General features: G+C 41.9%; 1 protein-coding gene across 21 annotated transcripts in view; it reads left to right on the top strand.

Moving 5' to 3' along the window:
• Positions 1-21,339, top strand: part of NRXN1 (neurexin 1) — a 728,334-nt gene that overhangs the window by 664,769 nt on the left and 42,226 nt on the right. The window lies entirely within an intron of this gene.

Genomic DNA, 21,339 nt, shown 5'->3' with positions numbered 1-21,339 from the left:
GATAAGGGGCTAGCCCCCTTGAACCAGGAGGTCTCCCCCAGCTCTGCCTTCCTGTAGGACCACTCTGGGTGGAAGGGGCTTGGGGAGGTCTCTGGTCAAACCTCTCCTGCTCAGAGGAGAAGGTCCTCCTGAGAGATGGATCCAAACAAGAATGACCTAAAGTAGCTACATGAATAGAATGACCAAGAATAGCTAAAAAATACTTAACAAAGAAATAAATGTTAGGCCAGTAGGCAGGACCCAGAGATTTTCCAACCAAATTCTGCACTAAGTAAACATTTAGAAATAATGTCATTAATGAAATAAATTGGATCATCAGTTGTGGACTCCAAGGTAAAATAAGTTCAACATGAAAATTATATCAATTCTGAGCATAGTGACTTTTCACTTTTTATTATATATACACAAGCATTTGCATCTGTATCCTTTTTTTAAAAAAAAAAAAAGTCTGCTTCCATCTTGCCATGTCTTATTCATTTGATTATTTATGTATTGGCTACAGCAATATTCTGTTAAATATTGAAAAGTTTGTGATTTAAACCTGACTGTGATTTGAGTTGTAAATATTTCTTATGGACATAAAGGCTTAAATTTAACATTAGGCTGGTTTTATTTATTTTTATTGTTTTAATTTTGTAGCAAGACCAAGCAAGGATATACTTAGTTCATTAACAATAAATGAGGAAATAGTGCAGCTATGCTGTCAAGGAAATGAAAGAGCATAGAAAATACATTCAGGACTATTTAATTAATGTTTTTACTCTGCATTGTCCTACTCTTTATTCTGTAGCCTTCTTTAAAGCACAGAAAACATTTTTGATAGACAAAGAATAATTATCCTGGTTGCTTTCAATTAAATAAATATACACTTCTAGAATGCTAAATAAAATTCAATTATATTGTTTAAAAAAAAATAGAGGGAGGAGGTCTGAGCAGATGAACTGTCTTTGTTATCTGGCAGAAAGTATATCCCTGCTTCTTTATTGTTAGAGTTTAGGTGCTAAATCCACTTCTTCAGTGGCATAAAGAAAGGCACTCTAATGGAGCCTGGAGAGTACCTGGCTTTGCTGCCCAAGGATGCTGCTGGTCCAGCATAGCTCTGCTGTGGCTTCTCTTTACAAGGCTTCAGCGGAGAAACCTAAACCTGGCGGGGAGCCCTGAGGGAGGATATCATACTCCTTTCCTTCTGTTCTTTGGGCAAAACCCCTCCTGTGGCCAAGGAGCTCTCCCTGGCGCAGGAGAAGGTGCCACCTCCAGCAGTCACAGCATGTCTGACTTCGGGGCTTAGCTGGGGCAAAGCAGCCATGAATTTTACTGCAAATAAAAGAAGAAAAAAACAGATTTGCATTTCGCTTGTTTTGATTCCAGTACTTAAAACTAATCTCGAGTAGCTTTTTTATTTTCTTGAAAGCTGCTTTGTACTGACTAGCCCTTGGTATTTGTCAAATTCCTTGTTTTCTCCACGTATTCCCTGCTGGCCTACTCAGAAGCTAGTTAAATTATGAGGATTATTCAGAGCTGCACTGGATAATAAAATGGTCTATTGATTAGTAGACCTCTAATTACTTGTCTCTTAGCATGAAAGAGAAATAAGAAGATTTGATAGTAAACAAAGCAGAAAACAAATAGGGTGTTTCCAACATGTAGGGGTATACATGCTTGTGTATGGCCTTGTACATGAGTATTGTAATTTCCAGTTTATCATCATGAGCTATTTGACTGCTTACAGAACTGTGACCTGCACAAGCAGACTGTTTGACAGATAATCAGCCAAAAAATACAACTCCTTAATTTTTTTCTGAAATACCCTGTGTATGCACTGGAAGAATAACATCATGATGAGCAATATGTTTTTGATTTTTCATGTCTTGTCGTAATGAAATGAAAATTATGGCTAATTTGTGTTTTAACTAGGTATGTACCGATAGAAATGAATATAAATAGCGTGTCAGAGTTTCAGCTTGAAAAACAGTGAACACCAGTAGGCAGTGAAACCTGTCCACTTGCATCACATGCCTCTGTACTGGTTCAACATGTCAAATTACCTCTGGTCTTCCCTAAAAACAATGCATAGTATGTATTCCACCTTCAAACCAGTTTCTCTAACAGCGCTCATCTTAAAGATGTGTGTGAAATTTTTAAGGATGCGGATCTACAAACCTACGAGCCTTGCCTAGGAGGAGAGCAGTGCTGACATCCTCTCCTCCTTCCTTAGTGCTGAATGGCAAGGTGATGGCAACACTGTTTGCGAGAGGACTTCTCACTTGTGGTTGTAGGTGACTGTGCTTCCCAAAGAGGTATGAAAGCAGAGGACAGATTTCGGGATGTTTTGAAAAATAAGGATTAAAATCCTGGCAGAATTGTTGATTTCGGAGGGACCAGGGTTTCTCACCAGCCCTTTAATGCCTCTTTCATGAGCCACAAAAGTCTTTCCATGATTTTCTATGGGCTCTGCATGCCTGTCTTATTTTTTTCTAATATCTTCATTTAAATGCTATGAACTTCAAACAAAAATCAACTAATACCCCCAATAATAACTCTGTATAGTTCCTGCCCATGGCAAAATGGCTGAGCCAAAGCAGTAATTTACTTCAAGTGTGAAAATCATGTCATTCTCATGAAGTATTCAAATTCCTTTTTGTTTGGCTTTGTTTTGTTGGAGTTGTGCCAGTATCAAGGGCTCAGTTTCCTGTTCTGTTATGCCCTTCTAGAGAACATGAGTTTCTCATTCAGAAATTAAGCAGTTCCCATTGCTTTTGATTTTGCCTGTGGGTTGATTTGACTGTGGTGTAGTTCGCATGACTCTTCTAGTTTGCCTGGTTTTCCTCTGTAGTAAAAACCCTTTCCTTTTAAACCTGGCTGCTGGCAGAGAGGCAGGTGAGCAGCCCTGTGCTTTGTAGATGCAAGCAGCCTTGTCAGCCCATCAGTCTCCTCCATCTCCTGTCACCGGGAGGTTGATGTCAGAGCAAGATATTCTCTGTTAAATGTGAATTCCGTCATTAGTTTTGTGGTCTTCCTCTAGGCTTGCAATTAGAGCCCTCCTGATAACCGGCACACAACTGCACCCATTAATTAGCTCTTCATTTGAAGGTTTCTCTCTCGGTTTTTCCATCCTTGTCAGCTTACAGGAGGCTCAGCTACCTTCAGCTGCTGCTGCTTGAATCCTTTCTCCATGTCAGTCATCCTTCCCATAAAAACCCAACCCACAGGCTCGAGGAAGCCCCTAGCATCGCTGCGGTCATGGGAAAACCACCCTATTTTCACACAGGGAAGCACTGTGCTGAGTGAAGAGCCAACATTACCTTGCGTGTGCTTTTGTGGGTGTCTGTGTAGTTATTCAATAGCTGCTTTATTTTTCTGCGGAGCATAGAAAAGAGACATGGCCCAGACTCTGCTGTTTACCTGACAGAACAGTCAAAATAGGTTTCTGATTAAAGAGGCAGCAGTAGACACCCAGTCTCTGAGGGCTTCTCCACATTAGGGGATAATGGAAGCGTTTACTAACAGCCAAAGAAATTATTTATTAGGATATGAAACCTTTAATTTAGAAGGAAGGTTTCACATTCTCATGTATTTTTTTTTCCTTATACTCCCACTCTGCAAAATATAGCGAGGCCAAAACTTAATGCATTTGCACATCTATTTCTAAGCTATGTGGGTGTCTCTGAAAAGGTATGATTTTGAAGTAAAACAAATAATATACTCATTGCAATCTTCTCTGAACCAACAAGGTTTTAGAAACCCAAAGATCCAGATCAATCAAACCCAGTATATTACATTCTCTGCTCTGTTAGTTTTAGATTTAAACTGTTTTATAAACGTTGAAATTGCAAAAAGAATTCCCCAGCTGCTAAAAATGACTCTGATGGACCAGGGCAAAGTCACAGATGGGGAAAATATGCTGGAAGCTGAGACTTCACCTTTCCTTCTGCTCCCCTAACTATCTGGTACACAGGTTTGTGCGTTACGGTATGCATTTCACCATCCCATATACATTTTGATGTAGGCAGTTGCCCCTGTTATCCATACAGGAAGCTGACACAAGGGGGTAAAGTCTTTCCTGACCCTGCCAAAGCTGATGAGAGAATCACTTTGAATCAAATAATTTCTGAAATACATAATCATATCAAAACATTTAAGTATCGAATGTTGATAAAGGTATTAAATGGTATAAATAGCTTTATGGTTTACAGAATATCCTCGTCTGCAGTTGTTCTCAGTTTATTTCTTTGTGCGCACACAGATGCGCATTATGTACCCAGAAGGAAAGAACACAAAGACGTTTTTTCTTTATTTTGCTTGTTATTGTTTGGGGGAAGAAAACGTGATCTCTGACATGCTGAAGAGCACAGAGCGAAAGGCAGATGTGGGGCTCTGTCTCCTGGTCCCCCATCCCCCCAACTTCTGTTTTCACCCCGTTACAACTTCTTGCTCATCTTCTGGAAAACACACCTTGTTGGTGTGCTGCCACAGGCACTGGAGCTCTTTCTCCCCTTTCCTTTGGATCCTGTTGCTGTTTGCAGGAGGGGAAAACCTTTAGCAATTTAGAAGTTTGCTTCTGCCTCAGCTGTGCTGAGCTTGACCCCTTCCCCGTCCTCATCCGAACACCGGGGGCTCATCTACCCTTCTGAGCCTCTGGAGATAACTCATGTTCCCTGATAAACCCAGGGCCTGAACCAACATCCACTGAAATGGGAACAGCACCTGTAAAATCGCTGGGTGTTGGTTTAAAATAACAAATCAAAGAGATTTGGTCCATCACTGTGCTGTGCTCCCCTTGCCCCCCTAGAAAAGAAGGAGGCGGGCCCATGAGAATCCCCTGTGGGGATGAAAAAGCTGGTTTATTTAACACTTCATGACCTTTACAGAGGCACAGTCGGCGCGGAAATCAAGGCAGATGATGTCTTTACAAGTCTTTTAGACAGCAGACAGCCAGGTGCAAGTTAAGGCAGCCTTAATACTTCCTAGATTGAAACAGGGGGGCAAAACCCCTTCTAGCCAGCACAGGATAGCAAGGGTGAATACTATCTGCCTGTCACAGCTGGTGTCTTTGTGTAGCTATAGGGGCAAAATGGATCACTGTGACTAAGCAGATGTTGTTGTTCTGGATTATTTTTAATTATCAAAGCATGGGCATGATACCTCCAAAATTTCAGAATGCTGCACTGAGTTTGTCTCATCTGATCTTTGATTTTTTTTTTCCACTGAAGGGTATCATACACTGTTTCTTTGTATCTGCTTTTGCAGATAGGATCAGTCTAGGAGCAAAATTTCTTCTGCTTTCTTCTACAGGTGTTCAGCTTTAAACATGCTTCCAATGATGTTTAATTTTGCTATTTCAAAAATGCTAAGGTTTGCAGTTGTTTACTTTTAATCATCCTTGGAAAGATTTCAACACAAGTAGTTGGCTTCTTCACCCTTCCTAAATCTCTATCTAGGTATCTTCCCATGTAATTTGTCCCCTCCACCCTAGAAAAAGCAACGAGTAGTTATGACTAAACTAGATAGGTGTGAGCAATCAGGTAGTGTTAATATTTGCAAGGGTAAGAAATGAAATTTATGGAGACAATTGAGACAAAATAAACGTGCCCTATATAATTAGCATAATAGCGGCATATCATCAAGTTTTCCCTGTGTATTATTATGACTGTGTTGATTAAGCAGGTGTAGGATTTGGAAAGACCAGAAAAAAGGTAGGGAATAATAAGTAGGAGGTAATAGGAAGTGGAGAATGAATATATATGTGTGCCCGGCAAAAAGAGTACACTTCATTTGTTTCTTGGCAGTACAGGCTTTGGGACTAAAGTCTGATGGCAGCTGTTAGTTCCAAACAGGTAGGATTGATCTAAATTATAGTTTCTTGAGAGGATAATTTCTTCTGGTGACAGTTTTTCTGCTTCCATTTGCTTAAAGAAGGAGGAGGATCTTGACCTTTCAAGCAGTGGAAGGCAGTTCTCTTAAAGATTTTCATCACTGTCGAGCTTGTTTTCCTACGATCCATGGGAACAGAGGTATCTGCAAGCCAGCCTGATGGGCGCAGTTTGGCTGACAGCATGATGGGAAAGTTCAGACCTCCGGGAAGGAGATTACAGACTTCCTGCCAGAAGGGGGTAATTTTGCCACAGGTGCAGAGTACACTAAGTGTTACAGAGATGACAGAAAGTGTTGACACTGACATTTATTTCCCAGAGTTTGGTAGTTTAGCAGAGTGGAGTCTTGCAGAAGTCTCCAGAGGGAAAGTGAAGAAGATGTCACGTTGAATGACATCCCAAATTCTGTCCCAGTTCTCCTGCGAAAAGGGTAGGGCTACCTCCTTAATACCAGCTCTCTCTGGATAGGAATGAATTTGCGTATGGGTTAGTATGAAATTAAAACTCAGTGGAGACTGCAAATCCACATATGCCTCAAAGTCGTTAAATATGTTTCCCAAGGACAATATTTGGGGGTTTGCAGGTGACTGGGCGTCAGCAGAGGCCCACCTGAGCATAAGAGAGATGTGACTCTCAAGCTGAAATGCCAATTTAATCCCTAAGGACGTGTAGAAGTTTATATTTAAAACTCACATAACTTTCATGTTCATTAAGAGCATTAGGAGTGGTGGGTAATGTATTTCAGCCTAAGTGGCTTTCTAGGATTGTAGCTATGTGTGCACATGGACGCATGTATATGCACTTATTGATAAACTCCTGCAAACTATCAAATGCTTTTGGGTTTTCATCACACAAGGTTTAAGTACACTACTCGTTCATGCAGAAATTAAAGTATATAAAAAGTCTCACTCTCATCTCAAACTGCTTCATTTGTGCCTGCCCTTAGGTTGAAGTGTAAGAACTTAAGGCTTCCACCTCTGTCTGAATTGTAGGTGTAAATTTTTTTGCTAAAATGGTATCTGCAAAAAAAAAGGGGGGGGGGCTTTTTTGCTCTTAGGTAGATCTTTTTCCTAGATAAATTACAATAATTTTAACTGCCTGTTCTGTGCAGTAGCGAGGATTTTAATGATGACATGTCTGTACAGTTCTTGTCTAGTTAATGAAATATGTAGCATACTTAGATTTAAATCAAATCTCAGGTTTGGTTTCTTCTGTTCTTGGTTGTGTATGCTGGACTTTGTCATTTTTTGTGTAGGTTTTTCAAACATAATGCTGTTTCTGCATTTTAGTAACTAGATTTGTCTTTGTGATACTTACCACAATGTCCCTTGCTATGAAATATATGCTATACTGTTCATTTCCTATCCCTGACTGCATCAACAAGCAGGTTTTTAAGCGATATTTTGTATATATTTGGCAAAATATATACATTCAGCAAAACTCTCATGTACAGCTTGAGAATGTGTACTCAAGCAAATTCAGGTTCATCGCTTTTTTGCATTTAGTGTTACTTTTTGTATACTTGGCCTTGACTCAACAAAGCACTCAGGAATTTACTTAAATGTAAACTCACGAGTACTTAAGTGTAAAGTCAGGTGCATTTCTAACTGCTTTGCCCTGCTAAGCCCGTAACGCTTACAGTGTCTTCACATCCTTTGGGTAAAATCAATCCTAACCACATTGTCTACTGGATCTCCATATCACACCATAGCACATCACACATGATACACATATAGCTGCATCTCCATGAAAAGCAAAAAAAAAACCCAAACCCCTGAACTTGGTCAGATGGAACGATATTCTCCAACAGAAGGAATTTCATTACAAACTGGTTCTTGCTGGGCACCCAGAATCTGTACATTATACCTTTCTGACCTAGCACAGCTCATAGCAACCTGTGCTCTGCAGCATTTCTCCTGGTGCTTCAAGGCAAGGCTTCCCAAACAGCATCCCATCCTCAGAGACATCTGCTCAGCATTTGAGAAGAGTCAGGATCTGCCATCCCTCCTCCATACCATTGTTGTCATTGCTATGTTTGTCCCTTGAATAACAGCACATGGGACATATGATAGTCCATTACCGTTAATGATATTATTATAGAATCACACTACTGAAAAATACTGCCTCAAGCAAAATATTATAGATAATTTAGTTCTGTCTTTGAGGAAGGCGCATGCTGGGATTAATGAAAGTTTGACTTAGTGAATGTGAAAGGACCCCATTGTTTGGACTGCTTGAAATGGTATTTAGTATACTCATTTAGATAATTTTCTTAATGAAAACAGGAGTGGTTTTCTTATTCGTTTTGTCCCCCAGATGAACTCCTTTCATTGAGGACACAGCCCCAACAGGGGTTATTGTCAGGCAGCCCAGGGAAACCGATGCTGATGCCAGAAGGGCAGTCAGAGCACAGCTGCAAACCACCAGCATTGCCCTTGCTGTCCTCTACCCTGGTCCCTGAGAAGGGATGGGCAAAAAAGGCTGGAAGGTTTGACCATGGCCACCCCTGCAGCAAAACACTGCACAAGCAACTGTGTAGTTAATGGCCCGATGGCATCCCCTGCCATCTTCAGAAAGGGGAAAGGTGCACAGTCAAGATCTTGGAATTTCTAGGGTGCTCCTCAGAGGGCCAAGAGTTGATCTGAGTGGAAATGCTGAGAGATTTACAACTGTGGGAGCTATCAAACTATAATGTCCAGCTCCAGGGGACCTTTTAATTTTGCTGGCCCACATTAGAAGAAAGCAAACTTAGAAAAAAATGTGTAGAACAAGTGAGTTATAGTGCTTTCTGTGCCATCCACTGGCATGTTGTCTTGAAGGCTGCCAGTCTCAGGGTCAAGAGTCAGGTTCTGCCACAAGGCAGGTGTAAGAGACTCAGGGCAATGACTTTTCTCTAATTAGCGCCATGTAGCACAGACAGACATTTAACGAACAGTAACGCCACTTCCAACAAGCCATGTGGCATTTCTTTCAGCATTAACTATCTGTTTCAACTGAATTACAGACAAATGAATGTACGCAGACAGCACCTGTGTCCAGTAAGCAGCCTTGCTGCTGTCTAGCTGGGTTGCTCTTCAGTTCATCAGGAAAAAAACCTGCAGACACCTATTAGACATGCTTATAATTTAACAACTGAATATTAAAAATCTAGGCACTGCTATACGAAATACACTGAGCCTTCAGGTCCAACCAGGCTCTGTGTTTAGAGGAGGGAGACATTTCTCATACAGAGAAGATCTTATTAATCCATCTCAATTTATTTTCCATGATGAAGTCTATCAAGACATAGGATTAGCTTTGTTTTACTGCCATGTGATTTGGCTGTTAGCAGTAATATACATGCAGACATGTGGTTGGTCAAATGGTGTTGCGAGTTCCAAATGCCTTTAGAAATATGCAACACACGATGCCACTAAAAGGGGTGCGAGAGGGAAAGGCATGCCAGGGCAACCTTACCGCCTCTGAGCTCCTGTGAAGGGAACGGCAAAGTTAATTTCACCCGACTTTTTCGTATCTCACTTGTCTTTTTCCTTAGCGTAGACGTCTGTTATTCAAAGTAGCTTTGAGGGCTTCTGGAAAAGAGTAAGGTGGGCACTTGGTAACTTTTAACTCTTACAACTGTTGCGATTCGCTGAAACTGTTAAGGGGAAAAAAAAAAGGAAAACGTCTCACTAAGGCAAATAAAAATAAAATTGTATTCTTTTAAAAGTTTTCTGTTGAATAGACATTACAGTTGGAGATCTTGGGGTTTGTCGACTAGCTTGACCAAAGCGTTGCCACGGGCTGTTTTCTCCGGCAAGGTTGCTCCCAGCACCTCGCCCACCTTGCAGCACTGGGTGACTGATCTGGTTCTCGCCGGTGACGAGTGATGGCGGATGGGCGCTACAGGCAGGGCTTCCAGATGGGCCTTGCCTTGTCGCTCCCCTCGCCAGGCCAGCGCTGCCTGTTTGCGTGTCACGTACAAGGTGCCTGTGCAGAATTCAGCGCGGCGGGGGGGTGGGGGGGTGGAATTTGGAATGAAGGAGAACGCTTCCATTTTGCGGGCTTTGGTGGTTTGTTTGGTGATCTCAGGCTCATTATTGGACCCTCAACTTTTACAACGTTAGATTAAGCTACCCAGGTGTTCCGCGTTGATGTCACCCCCCCTTTCCCGCAGCCACCCCACTGAACTGGCGAGAGACAAAAGCGCCCTCCCAACCCCCTCCGCCAGCTCGGGGCGTGGGGGATCCGCGCTCCCTCCCCTCTCCCCCCTCCCCACCGCGGCGGGCGGGCGGGCGGGCGGGGCGGTGCCCGCTCCGCTCCGCTCCGCTCCGCCCGGCAACGCAGCGCGGGTGGCGGCGGCCGCTTCTCTCCTGTCTCCTCCTCTCTCCTCTCCTCCTCTCTCCTCTCCTCCTCTCTCCTCTCCTCTCCTCTCCTCCTCTCTCCTCTCCTGTCCTCTCCTCTCCTCCTCTCCTCTCCTCTCCCGTCCCCGCCGCACGGCGCCGGGCGCGGCCATTGGCTTGGCGGCGGCACGTGGCGGCGGTCGCCCGCTCCTCGCCTCGCCTCGCCTCCCCGCCGCCGCCGCCGCCGCCGCCCGTGTGCCGGGCACTGATAGGCCGGGCTGATGCGCAGGCAATTTATCATCCTCGTCTCCCGCGGAGGCAGGGAGTGCGCCTGTCACCAGTATTGATTTCAGAGGATGGACTAAATTTCCTAGGATTTCCATTAAGAATTAAGGGGGGGGAAAAAAAAAAAGCTATAAGCACGCAGGGTAGCCAGGCAGACATGGATATGAGATGGCACTGTGAAAACTCTCAGGTAGCTTCTTCTCTCACAGCCGATGCAGAGCACAGGCGAAGCACTGCAGCATGCAGGGTTTAAGATACCATTAGTCTGACAGCAAGGAGGAGAAAAAAAAAAAAAGGCATTTGCACCGATTACTGAAAATGACTTTTTTTTTTTTAAATTAGAATATGTCTCCTTGGAGATTGCATGTCATTAATATTAAGATCAAATTTCTGCACGATATCTGTTTTAAATACAGAAAAGCTTTTAAATTGTTGTGGTTTTTTTTTTCTGCTCCAAGAAAATAACGCTTTGGTACCCAGAGCATGGATGCTTCTGTTTTTTCTCTTCTGCTTTTTTAAACAATAGAGATGGTTTCTAGCATGTTTGCTACAAACGAGTATAAAGGAAAGGAAAATTGAGAAGAATCAAATAAAAGCATGAATAAAACCTGCTTCATATAGTTGCCAGGCTGCTTTCTTTTTAATAATCTAGCAATTATTTTGGCTTAAATGATGCTTAAACCCTGACCATGCATGCTTTTCAATTTGGCTCAGAATATGCGTGTATGTGCGTGTGTACGTATGTGTGTATCTGTTTTGATTTGATTTTTTTTCAGTGAGCATTTGCACAACTGGGATTCCTGTGAGTTATATGCATGTTTTGATAAGAAAAATTGCATACAAATGAATGACTATACCTGATTGACTAATATTTCGTGATATATAATGCAAAGTAGCTTCATTTTTAAATGAGTTCATTCTAATCTTTTGGGGGAGGGTAAATCGCTGCATGTTTATGACAATGAAAGTGTTTGTGTATTTTTAAAATATTGATTGTTTATTTGCTTGTTTCTAACACTGAAGAGCAAGGTTTTTTCATTTATTTATTTATTTGATTGTTTTTAAATAACAAACCTCCAAGGCATCTAATTTAAAAGAGCATCGGTTACAAAGCTTTCCATATTACCTGAAAACAAGCAGAAAGGTATGTGTTTGTGTGAGAGTGCTCAGCTCCTTTGGGGAGGTGCGTGATCTTTTCTCGCTCCTTATTCTCCCCAAGAAGAGTTAAAATGCCGTGGCACTATCACGCCTACGTGCACCATGGGAATTCTGCTGGCAAAGCCAGGGCTGGCACCAGGTGGGACGGTTGTATCGCGATAGCGAGCAAAGACAAAGGTGAGGACGAGGGTTGCCAAAAGAGGTAAAGGGGATTTTAAAGAGAGGAAGCAGCAGCTTCTCTCTGTACATAAATGTGTAATTTTCCCTTTATTAGATAGAAAATAAAGGGGAAGAGCTTTTCTGATACTTTGTTTTCTTTCAAATGAATCAGAGGATAATAAAGTGAGGGAAATGGTTGTTCAGATTTATCCTGGTTTACAGGTTGTAACCAGAGTGTTCAGAGGACTTACGGTTTTGGGGGGCTTTTTTCATGATTGTGAAAAGGTTACCGGCTGAACTGGATCTGAGCTACCTTAATTTTTTTTTACTGCAGTTGTGGGGTTGAGGATCAAAGCTTTGTACCTTTGGTGCACTGGGTATATTGTGTAATCACGTTTGCATTTGTTAGCTGGGCTTCCTCCAAGTTCTGCCATTAAGCCTTTTTTTTTTCTTCATGTATGCATTTAAATCTCTTAATATGCAATTGTATAAAGCAGTTCTTCTCTTACTGCTCTGGGCTAATTCATACCTTGTTTTGCTCTTCCTATAGCATCTTACCCCTCCAAAAAATATTTCGGGTGGTTGTAAGAGTTTTCCTATGCCAAATGGTTTTGGCCTGTTGGTATCTTAGGCCACTATTCAAGTTCAGGCTGAAAACTTGGTGAATTGAGTTTGTCATTCCCAGCTCTGTTCCTAATACTCTTTCACATCGCCTAGGCATCATATATAATTTGACACAGCTGACAGCATCTACTTAGAAGAAGCTTAGGGCTGAGCCAGAGTGGAAATTGAATTGCCTCTTGACTCACTAATATTAATGATCCTTCCAGGTCAGCACAGGAATAATTGCCAGGGCAGCCTGAGGAATTGTCCATTAAACCTGCCTAGATGGTAGCTCACCTGTGGAGAGATGCATCCAGATAACATCTACAAAATGAATGCTATTTGCTTAATATAAGGTCTGCTAGAGTTATGAATATCTCAAAAGCCAACATGTGGTCTCAAGTTTAATATTAAGTGATTTTTCTGGTATTTTAAGATTGATTATAATTAAGGCTAGGCAGATTTGCCTTAGATCTGTCTGAAAAAAGAAGTACACACATAAATCTGGTTGGGGGTAATATCTTGAAGGGCAAGCTTGTATGTCTGTAAAGGTATAGTTTGATCTAAAACCTTGTGGTATAAAGCAAGAGAAGAAAAGTTCATGTTGTCCATGTTCTTTAGTCCTTGAGGTATCTGCGCATTTAAAATAACCCATTAATCAGTCAAAGTTTGTATACACCAGGGCAACCTGATGAGGTGGGCAGCTGGACCTTTAAATCCAAAATCAATATTCAACAGGAATTCAGAGGAGACAAACAGCCTAAGGACAATGTTTAAAAACTCAGCTGCACTTTATGTCTTGGAGTAACGCTGATTTAGCAAGAAATCCCAGTCACAGTGCAAGAGGATTTATTTTTTGACCTTGTGCATTTGAGATGACATAAAAAGTTAAGAGTTGTCAGCACAGCTTTACTGTGAAGAGGAAATGCAGAGGAGGTTCAGCCTTCTCCTGTTGCCCTTATGAAAGGTACCTGCATGGAATACCAAAGAACACAGGTGCACAGAAAAGACTAAAATACTGATGCTTCAAAATAAACATCATGTTCTTCTGAACTTGCTTCTGTGCCAGGTAAATGATTTAACAAAAATACAGTTATGGGGATAGTTTGGTGACGCAGGCGAGGGAAACTAACCTGCTGCAATCCAAATGGGAGATATCCTTCAGGAGATCTTGGACCACTCCCTGTTCGTCTGTCCTATGTCTCTTCACAGCTACTGAAAATCATGGTGGTTTTTTTCAACGGCCATGTAAACTATAGCAGCTCTGTATCGTAAAAAGATTTCTCGCTCTGCTGACACCCTTCTGCCTTGGGTCACCCATTGCCACTGCTTAGAGCCATTGTTTCCTCTCCTTAGAGCTCTTGATGTCTTCACACTTGATGTTAGAGATGGTGTTACAGCTTGGTTGGGTTGTGTGTATCTAAAGAAATCATCAAGATAAACAGTTGAAGAAAACATCAAATTAAGTCTTAGCCAAGGACAAGCTTGACAGTTGGAACTTGTCGATAAACAGTGAATGGTTTTCATAACTTTTTGGTTGACATTTTCAATAGCTTGAAATATTTTATCATTATTTTTAGTTGTGTATATTAATACAAGTTTAGTCATTCTATTTGTTTCAGTGTTACTAATTCTTACGGATTAGCTAAGTTTTTTTCAGCGACTAACTGATCAGCTTTTCTGACACAAAAAATAATTTTACACTTGTTTTGCACGTTCAGCCAGTAGTAACTTTAGATTTCTAGCTTTCTAGTTCTGTCTTTGTTTTTACATTTCTGCCATAGTTTTTAATCCACAGGGTATTTTGTCCTGCTCTTGCAAGCTGCTCTAAGCAGCAGACCCAGGAAGAGTCTGACAAAAGCATGAGAGGTTGCTCTCGTGGGGTAGCTTGAATGATTACCGTATTTTGCTATGCTTTTCTGCATTGCCTCTCTCTTTTTATCTTTGTCTGCATCTGAATTGTACCTTATTTTTCCCTGTGGGATGCATAATTAGATTTAGCTATATAGTCATACGCCGTTAAGTAGGGCTAATCCTTTTTTTCAGATCATATCTTGCAATCCCTTTTGGGTGAAACTTCAGCTAGTACCTCCAATCTAAGTACCATATCGAGATGAGACAGAGTAGGGGTCAAGGGCAAAACTTATAGTCAACGGCTTTTTGAAGGGGTGTGGAGTGACTGTACATCAACAGGCAGCCAGCAAAACCCTTACAGTTACTCATCCGTAGTTCCTCCAAAGAAATACCTGTTGAGATTGTTTCTGTGCAGCTCCTGTGCTGTGGCTGGTTGGTTTTCGATGGGACACTGCAAAGGATGTCAAATCATTGTTCTCTGCTCATACATCCAGCTTGGTACTAGCAAGAAATACTGCTTTTTTTTTTTTTCCTACTAATGCATTCGACTGCATAAGGGAAAAAATGAATGCAACCTTTAAAAAAAAAAGTGGAAAGGCCAGTGATTAGGAGGTACGTTTTCTATGTGCAGGAAATCTGGGCATTGTGGACACACAGGTTAGTCTTGTGCATCAGTGTGAGTGGGTTTCCACAAAAGGTGGATTTAGGGTGAAATTCTGCCAGCGTTAAGGTCAATGAAGTTTTGTCATTGACTTTAATGTCATTGACATGTTATTCCTGGCAGAAGTCTGAATAGCACAGAGTATGAAGTCTGAGTAGGTAAGGACATAAGAATTGATTTCTAAACCTAGCTATCTCTTGGTTGATTGTTGCTAAAAGTATATCAGAAGTGAAGTGGAAAATGGACAAGATGGTATTTTCACCAGAAAGATTCATTTTAAATTCCGTCTCATGAACTTGTCAGTGAAGGGCTGGGAAGCTTTCAGGTGGTAAGGCATTTCTCACAGTGATAGTCTGTAACATCCAGGACCTTGGAACACCTTCTGGTTTGAGTCTGGCCGTATGTTTTTGGCACAAAGCCAGAAATGAATATAGTAAGTTGTCGGCTTCAGCAGAGGGTAAATTGCATTTCTTGGTCACAATAATGTTAGTGCCTTCTTCGCTGTTTTCTCTAAATTGGCTGTGGTATGGCTGCAAACCAATAAAAACTAAACTACATGAAGTAAACACTTAAAGTATTTTCTTTAAATTTCCACAAGTTTTGTATTTGTTTTTTTCTTTCTTGTAGTTCTTCTGATTTCTTTTATTCCCTTTCCTATCTATTTTCAAAACTGCCTTGCTAGTTCACTCTCATCGTGAAGGCTACACCATCATGTATGCTGTTGTTACAATTATTCCGTACTGGAGGCTGGGGGAGGTGCTTTGCGTTTCTGTGGTGTTGTTTAGTGCTGCTTCCCCTTAGTCATTCAGGGTTTGCTGGATTTTCAAAATTTGTCTGTGAGGTTATTTGAACTGTTAACCAAACCCAATAAGTTAGCAAAGTTGGTGAGTATGTTCAGTGTCAGGAAAAGGGTGGTTAACATCCAGGGCTGTGTGTCTGCACTATGACTGCTACCAATTTTTACAGCTCCCTGAAAGCAGAGTAGACACCTGGGGCACAGCTGCATCGAAGAAGTGGAGAATGGCTTTTGCTTTTCACCTGTTTTACCTTGCGTGACCAAAGGGCTTTTAAGAAATGTGTTGCCCAGAAAGCACATAGAAAATGAGCAAATGTATATTATTTGTGTAGAGTGTATTGTACAGTAGAAGCAAAAATGAAGTTCATATGGCCCTTAGGAGTAAAGCATATTTTTGAGTTCCTCATTCACGTTACAATTGCTTAGTAACAGGGATATGACAGCAAATGAAAAGTCACAATTTTACTTTACATATAACACAGGTATATTAAATAACTGGTATTAAATGTCAGTAATGCACCAAAGATGGGGAAGCTGAAGAATGAGTAAAATGGAATTTGACAAAGAAAAAACGTCTGTCGTGTTTCAGAGCAGCGAGGTGGCAGCAAGGAGGGGGTGAGAGACCGCTCAGCCAAAATCACAGCGGGCCAGTAAAAAAATCCCCTCTGGTAAGCTCCACTCCCAAATGCAAATATGTTCTGCAAGGTTGATGTCAACGTCAACTGCCGTAACCTGGGCAAGCTCATTTCCCCTGGCCCATGCCAGCTTCACAGCAGTTTGCAAAGCCAAGCTAAAAATGTAGCTTGTGATTTCATAGAGGATGTCCATCTGCACTGAACAGCCTGAGCAGCCCCGGGCCCTCGCCGACAACTGCGGAACTGCCGCATCCCACGTGAGCATCGGTGACCAATTTCAGCACGCGTTGCATCAGTGCCAGAAATAACTCTCCTCTCATGCTAGGCATAAAGGGCAGAACGCTAGGGCACTGCACCCTTATTCATCTTTAGGCTTAGCCCTGAGAAACGTAGTTTTCATCCTGTAAGTGAGTTTAAACTCAGCCTGGACCAGCGGGAAATCTCTGCAGGAATCCCCTGGCGCGTTCGGTGTGTGTTGGATTATGGTCGCCTCATTCAGTTTTGGTTAGGAAGAGACTTTACAGGAGAGTCTTTCTGTTACTCCTCTTTCTATTTATTGAAGTTATTCTAGCTAACTTAACAGACAGTAGGATGTTTCTGCTAACTCTTGCAGGGGTCAGGGCGCATGAAATGGCTAAGAGAGAATCAGTGTAATTTGTTTCTTTCTGCCTGTATCTTAAGTGCTAAATTGCCAGTTGCACCATTTTTACCTAGAGGCATAACAAAGTAAGACCCCGTGTTTTTCTGTAAGCTACATTGACAATTGTCATCTTTACCAGCCCTAACTCTTCCATTTGCAGCTTTACGTGTGCAGAAAATATATATCGTTACATAATTCCCCTTTCTACTGGGGATATCTAGGGAATAGCATGGTAAAGTGGTAGTGGAGACATCTGAAAAGGCTGCAAAGGCGACCTTTGCAAAATGCTCCTTCAGGGTTACTGGTGATGATGTGTGAGGCAGAAAGGATACAGATTGACATTCAAATCTCACTGTTCTTGTGCAGCAGACAGTTACAAAGGGAATAATAGCAACTTTTAAGCCCATAGGAATGTATCTGTCACTTTGTCTAATCTTTGTTTTCTGGCAGTCTAAAATAGGTGACTGAGATGGTCAACCCAGTCCTGAAAAAGTCTGAGACAATCTTCTTGCGTCCAGACTGTCTGTAATATCTGTTCCCGGTTGCTATACAGGTGATTTATCTGAACCAGGAAAGAGCAGCAGCTTTTATGACAGTGGGAGCATTCTTCCAGTGTGCAGCCACTGCAGGATGAGGAGCTCTGGCAGCTGATCCATGACCCTTGCTCCTGCCTTGCATTGTGCCGAGATTGACTTGACTGCTCTAGTAGACTTTGTGTTATTCTTTTTATAGCCCAGTATCCAGACGGCTTCACGGATTAAAGTCAGCTTTTCAACTTCAGGTATTGTTGTATGTGGAAATAAAGCAACTGGAAGTAACCTGGGTAAATGATCAAAAAATACAGTGGGAAGTGACTAATTCCCATTGAGAGCCTACCTCAACTGTAATTCATTTCAGTTCCAAGAGAAGATTCTCATTTATTTGTGATTAATTAGAGAGAACCATCTGAGATTACTAAATAATAAGATGACCCTGGAAAATAACATTATTCCCCTTGAATGAACTATAAGCAGCTTCGGTTGTTTATCAGACTATTAGTGCATGACATGTGCCTGTACTACTGATGAGCTATAGACAGCAAAATGGAAAGATGTTGCCTTAGCCATGTTGATAACTAGAGTAAGAGCAGATGAAGCTGTGAAAAATGTTGGTTAAACAGTGTTCTCTCACAATGTGGAAACTGGTGTTACTCAGAGCCTGACTAGAGTCTGCATCTGTCTCAGCCAAGGGCTTGGCATTGTGGGCCCTGTTCTTTCTGGCCCCACTTCCTTGCCCAATCAGTGTGCAAGTGCAGGATTACCTGTATTTCTAGCTTGAATGTAGAAACTCCTGTTCTGTCATCTGTTTCTGGGAACTTCATGTTCCTCATTCGTTTATGAATATGCCAGGTAATTTCTAGGTTTTAACTGAATTTGACGATCCAAGCAAGAATTGAGCAAAACAGTTATTAATCACATTATTCTGGCATTTTGGAGAAAGTTGTGTCACTGTTTAACTAACCCACATTCAATTCATGGTGAGCCTTGCAAACTGCCTTTTATTTCACATGGTCTTATACTAAAACATTAGTGCTGTTATTTTTAGATATTAAAAATAATTTTATTTTCCCATGAATATTCTCTATTGGGCTTTTCCTTCAGTACCTGTGTCCCAGAACAGGACCTCTATCTAATAGGGGGCATTGGGAGTGACAAATAAATCGTGCCTTGAGTTGAAATTATCCTGAATGTTAAAGTTGACAGTCTAATAATTAAATATGTTAGAAAAAGTGTAATCATGCTTGCATTTTCCAGGTGCCGTTTGAGTTATTCTCGATTCAGTGTTTTGCATGTATGTGTATGACCTGAAATAAGTCAACGATTCAGTAAGCTACTTCTTTGGGGTCGGGTAGACTTTCTTCTCCAGTGAAAGTTTGTTAATTTGGAGGTGGCATTTCTTCCTCCTGTGAATGGTTTTGCATGCATGTATGCTCAGTTGTATTTGTGCTGATAACTGGGAGGGGGAAGGATATTCTTGGAAGAAAGGAAAGGCAGGAATATCCTGTGACCTTTGCAAAATAATTGGGAGTGGGAGTTAAGGAAACTACTACATGTTCTATACATGCTGAGCTTTGTCTCTGAGTGCCCTCATAGGGTGGTCCTGCAAGTTAGACACTGCTACCAAATATGGTCCTCAGACCTGTGGCGATTAGTGAGGTCAGCAGTCAAAAAAAGTTTTGGTTTTTTTTTTCTCCTTTGTAAATTCATGTAGACCTAATGGAAATATTAGTAACTGTGTTTAAGTTGCTGGATCTGATTTCCTTGTGATCTGTTGAAGTATTTCAGCTGGCTCTGAAATACTGGAAAGGATGCTCCGGTCAGCAGGCGCTCTCAGTCTCCAAAAAAAGAAGAGGAGTTTCAGTGGGGAACACTACCATCGCACATGCACAGGGGTGGCATCTGCAATCAAACCACCGATGCTCCTCCTTGTGCTGGTGGCCTGATTTTGGGCTGTAAGCGTGGTGTGTGTGCCCAGTCCACGATCTCTCCGGCTGAGGGAGCCAGCCAGGTCTGGATGCTGAACTGAGCAAAACACTGGCTTCATTCCAAGGATCTCTAATTTTATTAGATTGTCTGTGTGAAGCAGGTGGCTGACTGACTACCAGTTACATTTTAGGAGTTGAGTTTGTAGTCTTTATCAGGGAAGTTTTGTTTATCTCACATTGCAGAGGTCAACTCAGGGGAAACAGTGCTCTCCTTACCATCCATTTCATGCCAATTAAAATCTCAAAATAAGAATCTTGTAACTGTCTCTGCTGCTCTTGGTAGTGCAGTCTCTTCTTCTTTTTATTTTTTAACCTCATTTACAATGGAGGACTGAGTGTTATACTCAGATTTCAGAACCAGCACCCCCCTGAAATGTCTGGGAGCAATACTTGCTTCTTATGTCTGTTGTTTCTTTCTGGCTGAAAATTCAGCTGAGCATCATTGCATCTGTCCCTGCTCCATACCTTCTCCTCTGGAACTGCACATTGGGCCAGTAGCTCACACACAGCAGTCCCACTTAGAGCCATATCAGTATAAAGGGGAAGGGATCTCACTCAGTGCAAGAGCCTGCCTTCAGTATATTTTTAAAACAAAGCGGCTAATGTGCTATAAGCTTCCGTCTGCCACCAGGATCTTGCAAGCCTGCCGGCTTTGATTCCTGCCTTTGCATGCCGTGCCCGTGAAGAAGGCACCCTTCCCAAGGTCACACACCAGTGTGCTTTTATGCTCAGAAAACTGATGAATGGTTATTCAGAACAACAAAGTGAAAAGTCTCTGAAAGGATTCGTCCCTCCGCAGGTACTTTGAATCTTGCATGCAGCCATGGGCTACAGCTGCCAAAGTCACAAGGAGTTATAAATTAGCCTTGTGGGGACAGCTAATTGGCAGCTTCTCCTTCAAAATGAGACCCTTTTGTGCAGTGAGTATGTGTGTGCATATTTTCATACGCAGGCAGAGTTGTAAAACTATTTGATATGTAATCTCCCATTTTTCCTGCAGTGATTCAGCTGTGGAGGACAGCTTATGTATTTGAGAACGATCATAGATAGCTCTCAGCCCTGATACAAAGGGAAAAGAATGTATTGGAATAATCTGATTTCAGGCAGAGAATCTTCTTTGGACCGACATGCTACCCCAAACTTCTCAGTTGATACCGTCCTCAAGAGCACTCCATAAAACAGCGTAGTAAACACTGAGTAAAGTCCTGGAGGTGATGGAAGAAAGGATTAAATAAATTGTAGAAAGTTATAATATTTCTTGTGTGAGCCAGTGACTGGGAAACCAGTCTTCGAAACTCCTGTAGCCCCTCTAAAAAAACCAACCTACGAAGACTAGGGCATCTTAACCTTCCAGAAAGAGAAAACAAAACTCTTCAGAGACTTTACAGTTTATGCTTGTGGTATTCTGAGACACGAGGAGGATACCCGAATACCACTGCCACAGAGCAAGGGTAACACACAGGTGCACAGAGAGAGGATTTGGGCTGCAGCAGGCAACAGGGAAGTTTTATTTTCTCCTTGTTCTACATTTATGAAAACTTCAATTTCAGCAAGACCTGAATAGAGGGTACATACAGGCAGGCTTTGACCGCGTGGATTACAGCACACATTCCTTGACAATTACTGTCCATCTCCGTATCACAGTGAGATTTACCAAAATGCAGGATTAAACAGATAAGCAGTTGGTGGCAACCTGGAAGGTACAGGAGTTGTGTGTTTCTCCCCAGGAAGGGCTGTAGTGATGCTGGAGAAGATTGTTAAATCCTGTTTGTGTTTTCCCAAAGCCATAACAAGAAGGAACATAAGCAGGTGTGAATTGGGCTGGTTTGGGG

The sequence above is a fragment of the Ciconia boyciana genome, chromosome 3 (assembly GCF_034638445.1).
Source record: "Ciconia boyciana chromosome 3, ASM3463844v1, whole genome shotgun sequence".
Lineage (NCBI taxonomy): Eukaryota > Metazoa > Chordata > Aves > Ciconiiformes > Ciconiidae > Ciconia > Ciconia boyciana.
This window is presented reverse-complemented; position numbering and strand designations above follow the sequence as displayed.